General features: G+C 37.2%; 1 long non-coding RNA gene across 1 annotated transcript; it reads left to right on the forward strand.

Moving 5' to 3' along the window:
* The first annotated feature begins 3,280 nt into the window (after nucleotides 1-3,280).
* Nucleotides 3,281-14,202, forward strand: LOC114362702 (uncharacterized). The gene is made up of 2 exons (XR_003656708.1): nucleotides 3,281-3,618; nucleotides 14,059-14,202. It is a non-coding gene; the product is annotated as an uncharacterized LOC114362702 (long non-coding RNA).
* Nucleotides 14,203-14,794: the final 592 nt, after the last annotated feature.

Consider the following 14,794-nt stretch of genomic DNA (forward strand, 5'->3'; position numbering starts at 1 on the left):
CGGGCAAGCGCGCGCGGCCGGGCCCGGCGCCGGCGGAGCGCTGTGCGCGGGCGCTGGGCAAGCGCGCGTCGGGCCCGTGGGCGCCGGCGCTGGCGCTGCGCAACCGCCTGCGCCGGCGCCTGGCGAAGTAGCCGCGGCGCCGCCGAGGCCGCCCGTTGTTGTTATTCGTTACGTTCGTCCCCCGAACGATAGTACAAAGAATATATTGAATATTTACGTAAGTTTAACGAGTGGACCAGTCGGATCGGATAAGCCCTGTAGATAATATTTATTCCGCCGCGTCGGCGGTCGTCGATGCGTTCGGCCGGCGGTCGGAGGCGCCTCGCGGACTTGTCGACGAAAAATTTATTGTTAACGATTGCGAGAAATCGTGAATTCTATATTACCGAGAGTGCTTTTCTCAAAATATTAATTAAGAGTGCTGAATATTATGTATATTTAATATTATATTATTATATGATATGATGTACAGATAACGTTTTGTAAAGACACCAAAATTTTCCGTTTTAATAGTGCTAGAATTGTATTTTTTCTATACAAATTTAACTGTTAGGGATCGGTTGTTATTCTTTTGGGAAAAGAAGTTATTTACTTCCTTGGATAGCTTTATTGAGTTTACGCGTTCGACATTGTTACGATGAAGGTTGTCTCAGATTTTATAAGATTTATAGGAGCATGGAAAGAGCTTTGTTTGTTATAAACTTACGTCGAAACATATCGAATAATAATAATAATGTGTGTGTAATGTAAGCGATACAAACCATTGGGATTGAAACAAAACATAGTTTACAAGAAAACTCTGGTGCGTAAAGTTCGTTCTCATCTATTATCTTCATATACATAACTATTATATATTTTTTAATATCAAAGTAATGTGATTACGAAACCATTGATATATTTTGAAACCAAATAGGGTTCATGTGAATACGACTATGTTAAATACTGTAAAAATATACTTTAAATATTAAACCAGAAAAAGATTTGACTAAAAAGTACCTAAGAATGGACTGAAGACTCTTCTATAATATAAATGTGTAATATTAGTTTTATAACAGTCCGACTACGGTGTATTGTTCGTGACATTTTGAAACACCAAAAAGTCGCAATCCAGGGATAGTTTCTGTGGGGTTACTTTGAAAAACGTCATCCCAAGTTTCGAATGTTGCCATCCCTCACACGAGAGAGATGCCAGCATAAGCGACGGTGACAGTAGACCCGAAACTACGTAAACAGCGTTTCAGAGTAGCCCCCCTGGTTTCATAGTTCAAAATAGTTGAAGGATTTTATGAAATATCCTTCGAACATGTCACGAACAGTGCATATTGTTAAACAAAGAAATAATTGTAATAATGATGTGCCTCAATCGTTACCGACATAACAACAATTACATAGGTAAAGTGTTCTTTGATATGAGATATGTATTTTTATTAAAATAAAATTTATGCATTGTAACTTAGATGTAAAAGAGTTAATATAATTTGTTAAGCTAATGTTTCTAGTTGAATTGAATTTTGTCACTTACATCGTGCAGGAGTAAGAGTAGTTTTAGTTAATTACTTACCCAGTTTGTTTGTTTCAAAGATGTAAGTGTACTTTTTTTACAAGTCCAGAATGGATGTTGTAATTTTTGAGGGTAAGAAATGCCTTGAGTAGTAGGCAGGTGGCGACACTTAAACCTACGGTAAAAAGAAGCTAAAACAAATTTATAAGTATACATATTAATTTTAAAGTAAAGGATTATTGTAGATTTTATTTTTTGATTTAAATAAAGTTTGTATGAAATAGATTATTGTTTTTTCTTGACAGTATTTCCCTAAACCAAACAAAAAAACAATGATGTAAAGTATGTTAATCATAATCATCATACATAGTACGACAAAAGAGCAAAAAAAATACTACTACATCGAAATACAGGGTGTAATTTACAACAATTAGATCTAAAAATCTTTAACAAACGTTTTTATCATAGAACTAGGTAGGTTATACGTGTTACTCTTTGCCATTAATCTTTGCTTTAATGAAATGAAACAATCAGAAATGAAAATATATTTCCATAAAAAAAATATTTTTGTGAGAATCAAGCAAGCAGCAGCATGGCTTGAACTCACTGTTCACGTTTTTGTCACAAGCTGTTACATCCTGTATTAGGTACATACATTCGCAAAAATCATTCGTAATTGCAGCAATTTGTTTAAATTGGCAAAACATCTGCTATTGTCTTCCCACGGTGCTGAGTCCTTGAGATTTACCAAACTCAGGTCTAATCTATGTACTAATTTTAGATACGTCTAAGTAATCTTCTTATAATTTGTGGGTACGACGTAGACTTAGTACTGCTGCATCGTCTTTTAGTACCTAAGTAGTAGTTTAGCATTCGTATCGTAGTAAAAAGTTTGCGTAGTTTTCTTAATGCTGTTTCATTATAAAATCTTTTTAATGAAACAGGATTCAAATATTATTAAGATTACGATGATGATTATGATATCAACACTCAATACTTGATTCAAACTCAAGTACGGATTTGAGTGTGTATTTGATCACAGCAGGGTGAGTATAGTAGATNTAGTAGATTCGTGTATCTTCTTCATAGTACAGAATACAGATATATCGTAAGTTAAATCATAGAAGCGAGAAGGGAATGTACGGACGGATTCTAAATTATCTAAGAACACTCATAGTAAGATGCATAGATATAGTATTAAAGTTCAATTCTACACGCTAGGTCGAGAATTCTAGAGATAAGATTGGAAGCCGTGTCACAATACTATCTGATGGGTGTATTTATAAATGATGATTGATGTTCTACCAATCTTAGGCTGACCGAGTGGAGTGGCGCGACTAATCGCCTTGAGTGCAAGGGTTCCCGGGTTTGATTTCCGGTCGAGTCAACTTAAAAACCTAACTCTATCGACTGGCTTACTTGCTCTTGTTAGCATTATTTACCTTCTGTTGAGATATGCTCTTTTCTTACTTGATATCAAGTTTATTTAAGGCCATGATGACGTATCACAATATTGAGTAGGTAATTTGAATATCTGTCTAATGGGCAATAAAATGTGTTCATTTACTACACATAGCAGGGACCAGCGACAGACAACAGATGGTATATTATACTCGTATTACTTTACGTTTCACTCGCTTGGATTCCCTCCCGTTGCATTGGCTTGCGGTCCTCAAACAACAATATCTACGCCTATACAGGCAGGTAAACATTTTTTACGCACCGGCCGTTGCACGCGGAAGCTGGGCGTCCCCAATGAATGGCGGCGCCCCGTGTCGCTACCCGGCCCTCACTACGCTCCCGTCCCGTCACCCTATGTATTTCAAATCGGCTAGGTTATAGTTTGTGCGCGCGACTCTATCGTCCCGCACGATCGTAGTCAGTTACGCGACGTACGAACAATCTGTCGCTCCCGTGTTTATTTTACACCATAATGTGACTTTTCTACAAAATTGTGCGGAAAACCTTTTATTCATACCGTGAAGTGATTAGAGGCTAGAGCTGTGAGTGTGGAGGTGAAATTCGCGGTGTTTTGACGTGAAAAAACGCGGGAAGCAAGTGCAATGCGTTTATCGATCTTTTGCATTGGTGCAATGTATGATAGCGCTACTTATTCGGTTGTTTACTTCGGCTGTTAAATTCCACTGCGCTGGCATTTTGATCTTTTATGAAATCATTTCTATTTATACAAAATACCTAGACTTTAATAAAACATTGATTTTATTTGTGTTGACATTGAAAAGCTCCTAACCTTTTGCGACCGCTAAAGGCTGTTTTAGAGTATTTTTTCTGTATTTTCTAGTTTTCTACTTTGTTGTTTTGCCAACCGGACGCCAATGTAAGCTGTCCAACAAATATATCTGCTATTTCGCATTCTTAACTGATAGATAACTAGTTCTACCAGTTTTTTCCCATCGACCGACCATTATGGGTATTCGGCAATCCGCACCAGTATGATTATTATTACACAGTTTTTGTTCTAATTAAGTTAAGGACATGATACATGTCTAACGAGAACAAAGTAACGATTTTACAAAGGCCATTTTTGGTATCGTAAAAATAAAATTCATTCTGCTCTAAATAACTAGGCAAATAGCTACTTAGTTACGACTCTACTACGTTAAGAATTTCGTATTTATTTTAGACTAAGGCAATCAATAACTGCTTCATAATCACTATGTTTTGCTCTACAAATTATCAATCTGAGGTTACATGCAATATTTCCAGATAGTTCAACTTCAACATTCCTTCACGTAATGCTTAATAATCGGTATACTTTTATTGACTCTACGTCTATTATTTTTCTCGATGTCTTTCATAACAATGTTATTATGGAATTAGGCATTTAAAAAAACCTTTCTGGGTCAAGTGTTAGATAGGTAGGCACGTAGATTTTGCTATTATCTCAAAAATATGGTGTATCTTGAATATCAGATTGAAAGCTTATCGTGTGCTTTCTCTGAAATTGATGAATGTCTACAGTTTCAGTATTAAAATCAAAAAAACATTTTTTTAATGTTCTATAGGCACAAAAACGTAACCTAAAATAGGCCGAGTTACCTTTCAAACTCTTTCGAATCTATTCGATTAATTAATTCATTAGACGAGTCTATTTTGACCTGTGAAGTAAGCTATTTAAATAATTAGATTACATTATTTGCTTGTTTATCAATAACATTACAAGATACTGCTATTTATTCTCCAGTGTAGTTCCAATTAGGACGTTATTGCGTAATTTACGATGTAGAGTTGATAAGCAATAATTTACTTAATTGAAATAAGTACACACATGACATAATTTGATGATAGTGTAGTGTCCTATTACTTTATTATACTGCATTGTTCAATCAAGTAAAGGATAATCAAGCCATTCGTACCTACCCACTCGGCTTTTGGCATTTGTATGGTAATATCGTGTAGTTAACACCTACCTTCTCAAAGTTATAGCCATTGAGACCTTAGTGTCAAAAACATAAAGTTAGTGCGCCTTATTTAGTCATCTTGATTCTACAATTGAACTGACTAGGTACTTTACCTTACCTACTTTAATCGTCTAAAATCAAAAGTCCTTTTCTACTGAGAAAAGAAATATCTCAAAATGTAACGGTTGATGGGATCTCGACTCTACTAAGAGGGAAAGCAAATTAACATGTAAAATCCTTAGTTTATCTTAACAATAAGCCACATCGTCGCTTTCTGGAGTGATCTGGGTTGGTTAGAGTAAGAAAATAAACCACAAATGCCATATAATGGCCCAATCAAGAGGCTAAGTGCGGTTTCAAAGCTCCACAAAACTAAGTCAACATCCTACTAAACCTATTGGATAATTTGCACCCAAATAGGTACATCTGATATTAGTATATCATTATGTGACTGTACTTTTAATAAGTAAGTACGTACTTGAAACTAAACCTTCCATCAAATCATCAACCTGTGTCATGGTGGGTGCCATTCTGGTCCAGATGGATGCGCAAGCGCCACGGGCTGATAACCAAGCACAAAGCATGAATGGGAGAGGCGCAGCACTCGCTATGACAGTGCCATTGACGCACTAGACACTATTATAGTGCTGTAACAATGTAGACCCACCCTGCTACTAAGTATATCTTCTATCTACATTATGTATGTCTACATTGTCTACATAAATAATGTAACACAAGCACAACACTGTAGAAAGTGCGACTCTACATAAAACATAGTCAAGATGTTATTTAGGATCAGTAAAGTCTAAATATTCAAGTACATGGTAGTTATGTAATATTTGTCAACCTTAACAAACTAGCGACCCGCCCCGGCTGCTTAAAGTAAACCTTCCTCTTGAATCACTCTATCTATTTAAAAAACTGTATAAAAATCCGTAGGGTAGTTTTAAAGATTTAAGCATACTTACATAGGGAGAGACAGCAGAAAGTGACTTTGTTTTATGTAGTGATAGTGACCTTACTAAGCAATCCACACCGTCTACCCCTGTTGCCCGGGTAACCGGCTCCAGCTGATGGGGTTCGAACTACGAGTAGATACTTCTTTTTCTTTTCTCTTCAACTTTAGCCGTGAGCTAGCATTGTCTCGAGCGGAAAAGTTTCTGACATTTTTCCTCATCAAAAAACAAATTGCTGTTTTCTGAATTTGCGATTTGTGGAACCCAAACTGTATTGTCCACCCACAGCCAATTGATTACCTTTTGAGAGTTAACTGTTCCCCCATTCATAGATTAGGCAAGCCCGTCAAGTTGCAGTCGCCATGATGAAAACGCGAATTGCTGATACGTTTTTTATTTATTGTCTTAGCGGTTCGACACTGCTTTCTATAATAGAGGCAGTCTTCTTGTTTGTATTGGAAATTGCTTTGAAATAAAGAAACCTCTAAAATTAACTAGGTGGCTGTACATTGGCCAGATGAGGGTCAGGGTTTTTTGCGCCAGTAGAGTCTAAAATACACATAGCTCGAAGAGCTGATGGCCGCTGGGGCAGAAAAGTTCTTGAGTGGCGACCACGAGCTGGAAGACGTAGCGTGGGCAGGCCTCCCACTAGGTGGACCGACGATCTGGTGAAGGTCGCGGGAAGTACCTGGATGCAAGCGGCGCAGGACCGGTCTTTGTGGAAATCCTTGGGGGAGGCCTTTGTCCAGCAGTGGACGTCTTTCGGCTGAAACGAACGAAGAGTCTAAAATATAGAGCCTGTAGGCTGAAAAACTAATGTTAGGTTTTTTATTTTAGTTGTAGCTGCGGCTACCATGTTTGACAGACTACACATTAATGAATAAATTTAAAGAGGTTGACTTTTAAAAAAGACGGGAGAGTGTGCCATTATAGCGATTGGAGTTATTACTCGTAGTAGGTACCTACCATGTTGGTACACAAACTAGCCAAAGGTTTTTGCACTTTTATGTATTCGCCGGTTGTCACGCGAAAGCCGTATCACATTATGTAATGCGGTTTGCGGCTTACTATGTTCTAATAGGATAGCCATTTAAACCTATATTATTATTTTACAAGATCGGAAAATGCTGTAAGCTTCTGAGAAAACGGGACGTGACAGGACAGATAAAATGTTTAGGGAAACCCCAACAGAAGAACTCGAAAGTATTTAAAGCTCGATGAGATGCACCCTTTAGGCCTTTGGACCTAATTACCCTCATCGCTACCGGACTATTGGTAGTATTTTCGCTGCATTGCTTGCATCTTGCTCACTCCAGATTTCTAAACTGAGTGGAAAGTGTTGTGGAAATAACGAAATCTGATTGATATATTCAAACACATCTCTTCTTTGGTGCAATTGATTTATTCAAAAACATCTCTTCTCTCCGCTATGATGGAAATCGGGCCTAAGAAATGTGCGCAGGCGCCGCGATCTCGCGAAAGCGTCGCGGTGCGGTCGTTTTTTGTTTTGCCCGATGCAAGCTCACGCCGCGATTTCTTTGTTGACGCTCATTTACTCTGTAGTACGTCCAAAAGATCTGAATTATCTGATTATTTTCAGTGTTATCTTTCAACCAGGGGTTCCAAGGAATTTAAATAATAGTTCTCGAGGCTTTTTGCTACAATAAACCGGTTTAGTGACGCTGTTGTATGATTATTTCATGTCAGCAAGGCTTAACATGTCAGTCTCATTAAGCTACATAATATGTCAGACTCTTGGAGGCTCAAAACATTCTTGGAGCTCAACACAAAGGTTGTAATTTCAGTGGTCACCTATAAATTAGAATAAGTAACAAACTACTTATTATAGTCTACCATATCTCACTGCTCCTGACTATCTTCAAACTCGATTAATCTTGTAAATATGGCCACTCTTAAAATTTTACTCGTCTTATTACACGACTTCGTACGCGGGATTTGCAAAATCCCGTCTTAGTGAGCGTTCTAAAAGGAGCCCCCATGCAAAATTTGAGACTCCTAGCACATGTAGTTTCTGATATTTCGTGATGAGTGAGTCAGTCAATAAGTGACCTTTTGCTTTTAACTTAAAGATTAGATTGCATTAACTAGACAGGACTGTCCTCATATTCTACGAAGAATTGCACATCCTACTATAGAAAACTTTTTAATGGTGACAAAGAGACTTAGTGCGGCCACCGCCATCGCCGGCATCGGTGACAACCGACTTTTCACACATTTCCCGACAAATTACTGACTCTACAATAGAATACAGTGACTACCTACTTATGGTATTAATGTGTATTGTGATTGCCCGTCTTGATGACGAAGTAGGTTTAACTTCAAGTTCTTAATGCTATTTGCGATAGCAACTAACAATCTTCTTCATTTGACCTCCAGAAATGTAGAGACCTACATTTCGTAATTAATTTTAAAGTTACAGTAACTATAGCTGAGTAAATAGAGCTTAAATATTATAGAGAAATACAATAAGTATATAAAAAGACAAATGCCAGCCAGTTATTCTTTAAACAGGATTTTATACAAATCATTATTTTTCCAAAAAACAGGTAGTGAACAAACTTTTTAATATAAACGTGAACGACTTTATTAAATAAAACTAAAAACCAAAGTATTTGTGATTTAAGAAGTACTGTGATATGAAGTGATACCCAAATGACTTTGAAGTGCCTAACTTTGGATGAAAATTATACTGTGCAAGCAAACGAAATCAGCAATCATGGGTAAGTTGATTTTTATTTTAATTTGTAAATAATATTACAAATCTATCAGTTTTGTCGTGATTAGTATGAGACTAGTATTATATTATCGGTGGTATAAGTTAGATTTATTACAAAAGACAAAACAGCATCTATTAGAGTTTTTTTTTTATTGATTTCATTTACATTTACTGAGTAGCATACGTAGCTGTTACTTAAGTGACAGATTTACTGAGTAGATGTCTTTTTAATTTCATACGATCTCATACTTACATATTAGATAGGTAGGTACTCAAATTCAAATTTCAAATTGACAGTGAGTGCATATCGCACACACGTTACCGCACTCATATATTTTTGGTACAGTTTCAATTTTAGTTGCTAGAGATGTCGCTCTACTAAATACTCAGTCCATTCGATTTTCATATGAATTTCAGGGTTTTTTCTCACAAAGTTCGGCATCTTTATATGCTCTATTTTCGTACACCCTGTATAAGTACTCAGAATGTCACTAATGTAGGTACAGTGTCGATTACAGTCGAAGGCTGGCACACGATGGTTGAGTCAGTCGATTGTCAATGCGGACCTCGATCTGCCACGATGAAGCTGAAGCGCCTTATTCTGTGTCTAGGTTAGAATATTCGGTCATTTTCGCATTCACAAACATTACTATGAGTTCTCACAGTGCGCGTGAACGCACAGGGTGACACACGAACCAATAACAGAGCTCTATTCAACGCTGTGCGTTCTATTTGCTGCTTCACTTAAGCAAGCACCGTTTGTGAATACGGGCGTTGTTACAATACTAACTTGCTACTTTATAAAGTCATGAGAAAAAAAACAACTGAATGAGAACCTCCTCCTTCTGTTGAAGTCGGTTAAAAAGCAAAGAGTGCTAGTTAAAGAACTGCTTATATAACAAATATTTCATATAATTATTCCTAAACCGGTTGAGAATACCGGGTGAAACTCGCTTCCACCTTCGGTCTGATCATCACTTTCCATCAGGAGCTTCCTCGTTTAGGATGAAAAAAATCTGACTGTTGAATTTTTTTTCATTATATTTTTCCTTGTTTTGCACATGAGGTTGTCTAGTTTTCCAAATAAAAGATGTAAGAGAGACGGCAACAAAACCGCCGAAATGGTATTTTGCTCCACATAATTTATTGTTCTTTACTTTGTACGTGTACTTTTGACTAGTACATCTTTTGCAATTTTTAACGGATTCAAAACGTTATCACACCGATATTGCACTACCCAGAATAGTGCCTCGGACCGGAATAGAACCCACGTGCTGCACTGACCCGAATGTCTCGCCGACGCGCCTTTCCACATCTCTCGGCGTTAGATCATGCAGTAATTGCAGTTATGTCACTGCGTTTGTTTACATGCAACGCAAGTACTTGGCCCTTCGAAGAAATCAGGACTACGTTATAAAGTCTTTAAAGTTTTATACCTTTTCTTCAGTCATCTATTTCTGTTTTCCTCTCATCCTTCTTAAGTTCTAACTCCTCCTGATGTTCTTCTGATTACAGTTTAACTTTCCCCTGGGACAAACTTGACCTTCACTGGTTGGGTTTTTATGGGCTGTCAAGCTGTAGATCCTGGCTACACAAGTAAACAGGGGATGTAGCGGTGGGAAAGAAAGGTGGGAATAGTCCCGTAGTCTTCTGCTTTCCACTTTGCTACGGAGGGAAGTCGGTATCATATTTCATTCTTCTCCTATATTCTCCTGATTCGATTCGTGCGTTCCAAAGACAGTAATAAACATCCCCAAGGACTACTCAACCTTTATTGGTTGGGTTTCATTAGAGGCCAAACTGTAACCCTGGCTATACAGGAGTTGCAGTGGTGAGAAAGGGGAAGGATTAGACCTGTAAAAGACTTAATGGTCGCTATAATGACCACTGCATAATAAAAACTCCATCCAGCCATGGATTATGATCCAGCTATGACATCCAGCTGGAACTAGACTTGCAAAAGTCACTGATCGAAGCTGGATAAGACTCGCCAAAGACATAAAAAATATAAAAATGGCGCGAATTGGTTTCCCGATTATTATGACGTGCAGTGTGCTTAAGTTGCTCTATCGAGTCCTAATTTTATTGGTTTTCTATCAATTTCATTTGCGTAAAAAAGCAATATCTAAGCATGTTAAATGGTAGATAATACAAGTTTTGCTTAGTTCAGGACTAGATGGCGCCATATTATTTTTATTAACGCGTGTGCGAAAAATTAGCATCAAAACCAGTTAAATTGCAAATAGCATTTTACAACTCGACCGCGACGTGTTATGAAATGTTATGTGTGATCGAGTGTGCCGACGTGGGAAGTGGTTACAACTGACATAAATCTCTTTTGGTTCGGCCTTTAATGTATAATGCATTTGTCTTTCTTGCATGTCTTCTATATGATGCTCTATTTGCGTTATTGTTCATCGTTTATGCGCTAATAGATTGATCAAGCCGACACACAACAAACGATTTTTTCAAGAAACGTTACCCAAATGTATCATTTGGCCCAGACGTGGTCTCACTCGAGCAGCCATTTCTCTACTTTTCGGCATTTTTCAGACAGATAGAAAGCCTTGCTATGTTCTGGACAGTCAATTATTGATCCATGATCATTTTCCCCATTCAAACTTGCCTGGTATAGACCACTTTTAATTTTGTTTTCGACTATTAAAATGCTTACCTAATCTTTAATACTACTCCAAATCCAAATGTATTCGCGTGAAAATATAAAAACAAAAGAACATGTTACAGTAATGTAATAAATAAATAACTGTTAAAATTTAATAATTTTTATTTAAGTCCTCGTATATTAGACATAAACGCGTTAGAAACATCATCAATACAATTAATTATTTTTCATAATTAAATAATTTATGTAACTAGGTAGTTAGGTATGTTACTTGTCAGTAATTCTGAAAATATTATTTTACAAGAAAATTGTGCTCTAGTTGGTTGTCGAAGGTTTTCCTTCTACATTTTTAACCGACTTCAAAAAAAGGAGGAGGTTCTCAAGTCGGTTGGTATATTTTATTATCCCTATATGAACGTGTCAAATACGCGTGGGCGTTACATTCTCAAAAAAGTGACTATACCTACCCATTGTTTGTTTGTATGTCTGTCAACGCAGTCCGGTTACCCTTGAACTTGTTAGCGAATTAATATGTCACTGTCAGCAAGACTGACCGCCTACGAGTTAGATAAATAAATAATTATTGGTAATGACATGCGATATGTATGATCTATACTAATTTTTCAGTTTGATGTGGCTATACTGCTATACTATGTTATCAACTTATGGTGTGATTGAGTGATTTTGGTACAAGCGTTCGGCTCTAACTTCGTAAAAGCTAAGCAAATACTTAACAGTCTTACGCCCGTATTCACAAACATTACTATGAGGTCTCATAGTGCGCGTGGATGCTCAGGGTGACAGACGAACCAATCCAAGAGCTCAATTCAACGCTGTGCGTTCGANTGTGTATCGAAAGTATAAACCAAAAGCATACTTTTGATGTATATGGACAACCTTAAAGCCCTCGGAAAGAAAACAAAATAGCCTACGTAAACACGGCTGTGACACTGCATGACACGGATGTGACATTTTTACTGTAAATAATAGTACAAGTTTTACAAAACAATAAAACTTGTATTATTGAGCAGAGACGATGCACAGCATCTGGTGAGTAGAAGAACTCCGAGCAAGCTCGCCCCCAGGTGACTAAAATGGCGGCAAACGGAAGTAAGTCAAATCAATTCCTATTAAATAATTGCGGAAATGACGTCATTTAAGGTATAAAATGGTAAAAAACTACACCGGAAGTAGACGCATCTCTCTCACCAGATGCTGTGCATCGTCACATGCCGAATAATGAATAAATTAAGATTAAAGAGGTTGACTTTTAAAAAAGACGGGAGAGACTGTGCCATTATAGCGATTGGAGTTATTAGTAGGTACCTACCATGTTGGTACACAAACTAGCCAAAGGTTTTTGCACTTTTATGTATTCGCCGGTTGTCACGCGAAAGCCGTATCACATTATGTAATGCGGTTTGCGGCTTACTATGTTCTAATAGGGTAGCCATTTAAACCTATATTATTATTTTACAAGATCGGAAAATGCTGTAAGCTTCTGAGAAAACGGGACGTGACAGGACAGATAAAATGTTTAGGGAAACCCCTACTGAAGAACCGAAAATTAATATTAAGCTTGATGAAATTCTAATTGTTACTGGTAGTATTTCGCTTCGACATCGCTTAATGCATCTTGCTCAAATGCTTACTTCAGATTTCTGAACCGAATCTGAGCGAGAAGTGTTGTGGAAATAACGAAATCTGATTGATATATTCCAACACATCTCTTCTTTGGTGCAATTTATTTATTCAAAAACATCTGTTCTCGCGCTATGATGGAAATCGGGCGTAAGAAATGTGCGCAGGCGCCGCGATCTCGCGAAAGCGTCGCGGTGCGGTCGTTTTTTGTTTTGCCCGATGCAAGCTCACGCTGCGATTTCTTTGTTGACGCTCATTTACTCTGTACTGCGTCCAAAAGATATGAAATATCTGGGATACATTAATTAATAATTTTCAGTGTTTAATCAGTTTCAACCAAGGGTTCCAAGGAATTTAAATAATAGTTCTCGAGGCTTTTTGCTACAATAAACCGGTTTAGTGACGCTGTTGTATGATTATTTCATGTCAGCAAGGCTTACATGTCAGTCTCATTAAGCTACATAATATTATGTCAGACTCTTGGAGGCTCAAAACATTCTTGGAGCTCAACACAAAGGTTGTAATTTCAGTGGTCACCTATTAAGATTAATAGGTAACAAACAGTTTTAATTATATCTTACGGCTCCTAATCATCTTCATATATTATAAAAATATGGCCACTCTTAATTTTATTGTCTATTGCATTAACTAGACAGGACTGTCTTCATATTCTACGAAGAATTGCACACCCTACAATAGAAAACTTTATAATGGTGATAAAGAGACTTAGTGCGGTCACCGCCATCGCCGGCATCGGTGACAACCGACTTTTCACAGATTTCCCGACAAATTACTGACTCTACAATAGAATACAGTGTCTACAGCAGAATACAGTGACTACTTATGGTATTATTGTGTATTATGGGTTGCCTATCTTGATGACGAAGTAGTTTTAACTTCAATCTCTTAATGCTATTTGCGATAGCAACTAACAATCTTCTTCATATGACCTCCCTTATATTGTGTGGAATTATTTATTATGTGTTCTAGAAATGTAGAGCTAGAGACCTACATTTTCATAATTAATATTAATAACAGGAAAAGTTAAGGTAACTATAGCTGAGTAAATAGATACTTATTATAGAGAAATAAGATAAGTTGGTAAATAAAAGACAAATGCCAGCGAATTATTCCTTAAAACAATATCTGTATTAAATTATTATTTTTCCTAAAAACAGGTAGTGAACAAAATTTTATAATACATTAAACAGTGAACGACTATATAAAATTAAAAACCAAAGTAATTGTGATTCAAGAAGTACTGTGATATGAAGTGATACCTAAATGACTTTGAAGTGCCTAACTTTGGATGAAAATTATACTGTGCAAGCAAACGAAATCATCAATCATGGGTAAGTTTTTTCATTTTATACAAAACAAAAATAGTTTTCTCTATGTGTGAGATAGGAGATTAGGTACCTGTGACAAAAGAGCATATCTGTATAGTTTTTTTTATTGATTTCCTTTACATTCACTGAAGCTGTTAACTATTATATTTTACTTTTTACCTAACTGAAGGAATTTTCAGAAAGCAGTATTCTCAAACAGTGAGTGTCAGACACGCACCTTACATCTATAATGTTGCGAGGGTAGGTTTATCGCTGTGCAAGTGCCTACTCAGTCCAATAAATTTTCTCACAAAGTTCAGCATCTCTATGTTGTATTTTTTACACCCTGTATAAGTACTCTGAATGTCACTAATGTAGGTACAGTGTCGATTACAGTCGAAGGCTGGCACACGATTGTTGAGTCAGTCGATTGTCAATGCGGACCTCGATCTGCCACGATGAAGCTGAAGCGCCTTATTCTGTGTCTAGGTTAGAATATTCGGTCATTTTCGCATTCACAAACATTACTATGAGGTCTCACAGTGCGCGTGAACGCACAGGGTGACACACGAACCAATCACAGAGC

This window comes from Ostrinia furnacalis, unplaced genomic scaffold (assembly GCF_004193835.3).
Source record: "Ostrinia furnacalis isolate ACB-3 unplaced genomic scaffold, ASM419383v2 OfSCF6691, whole genome shotgun sequence".
Classification (NCBI taxonomy): Eukaryota; Metazoa; Arthropoda; class Insecta; order Lepidoptera; family Crambidae; genus Ostrinia; species Ostrinia furnacalis.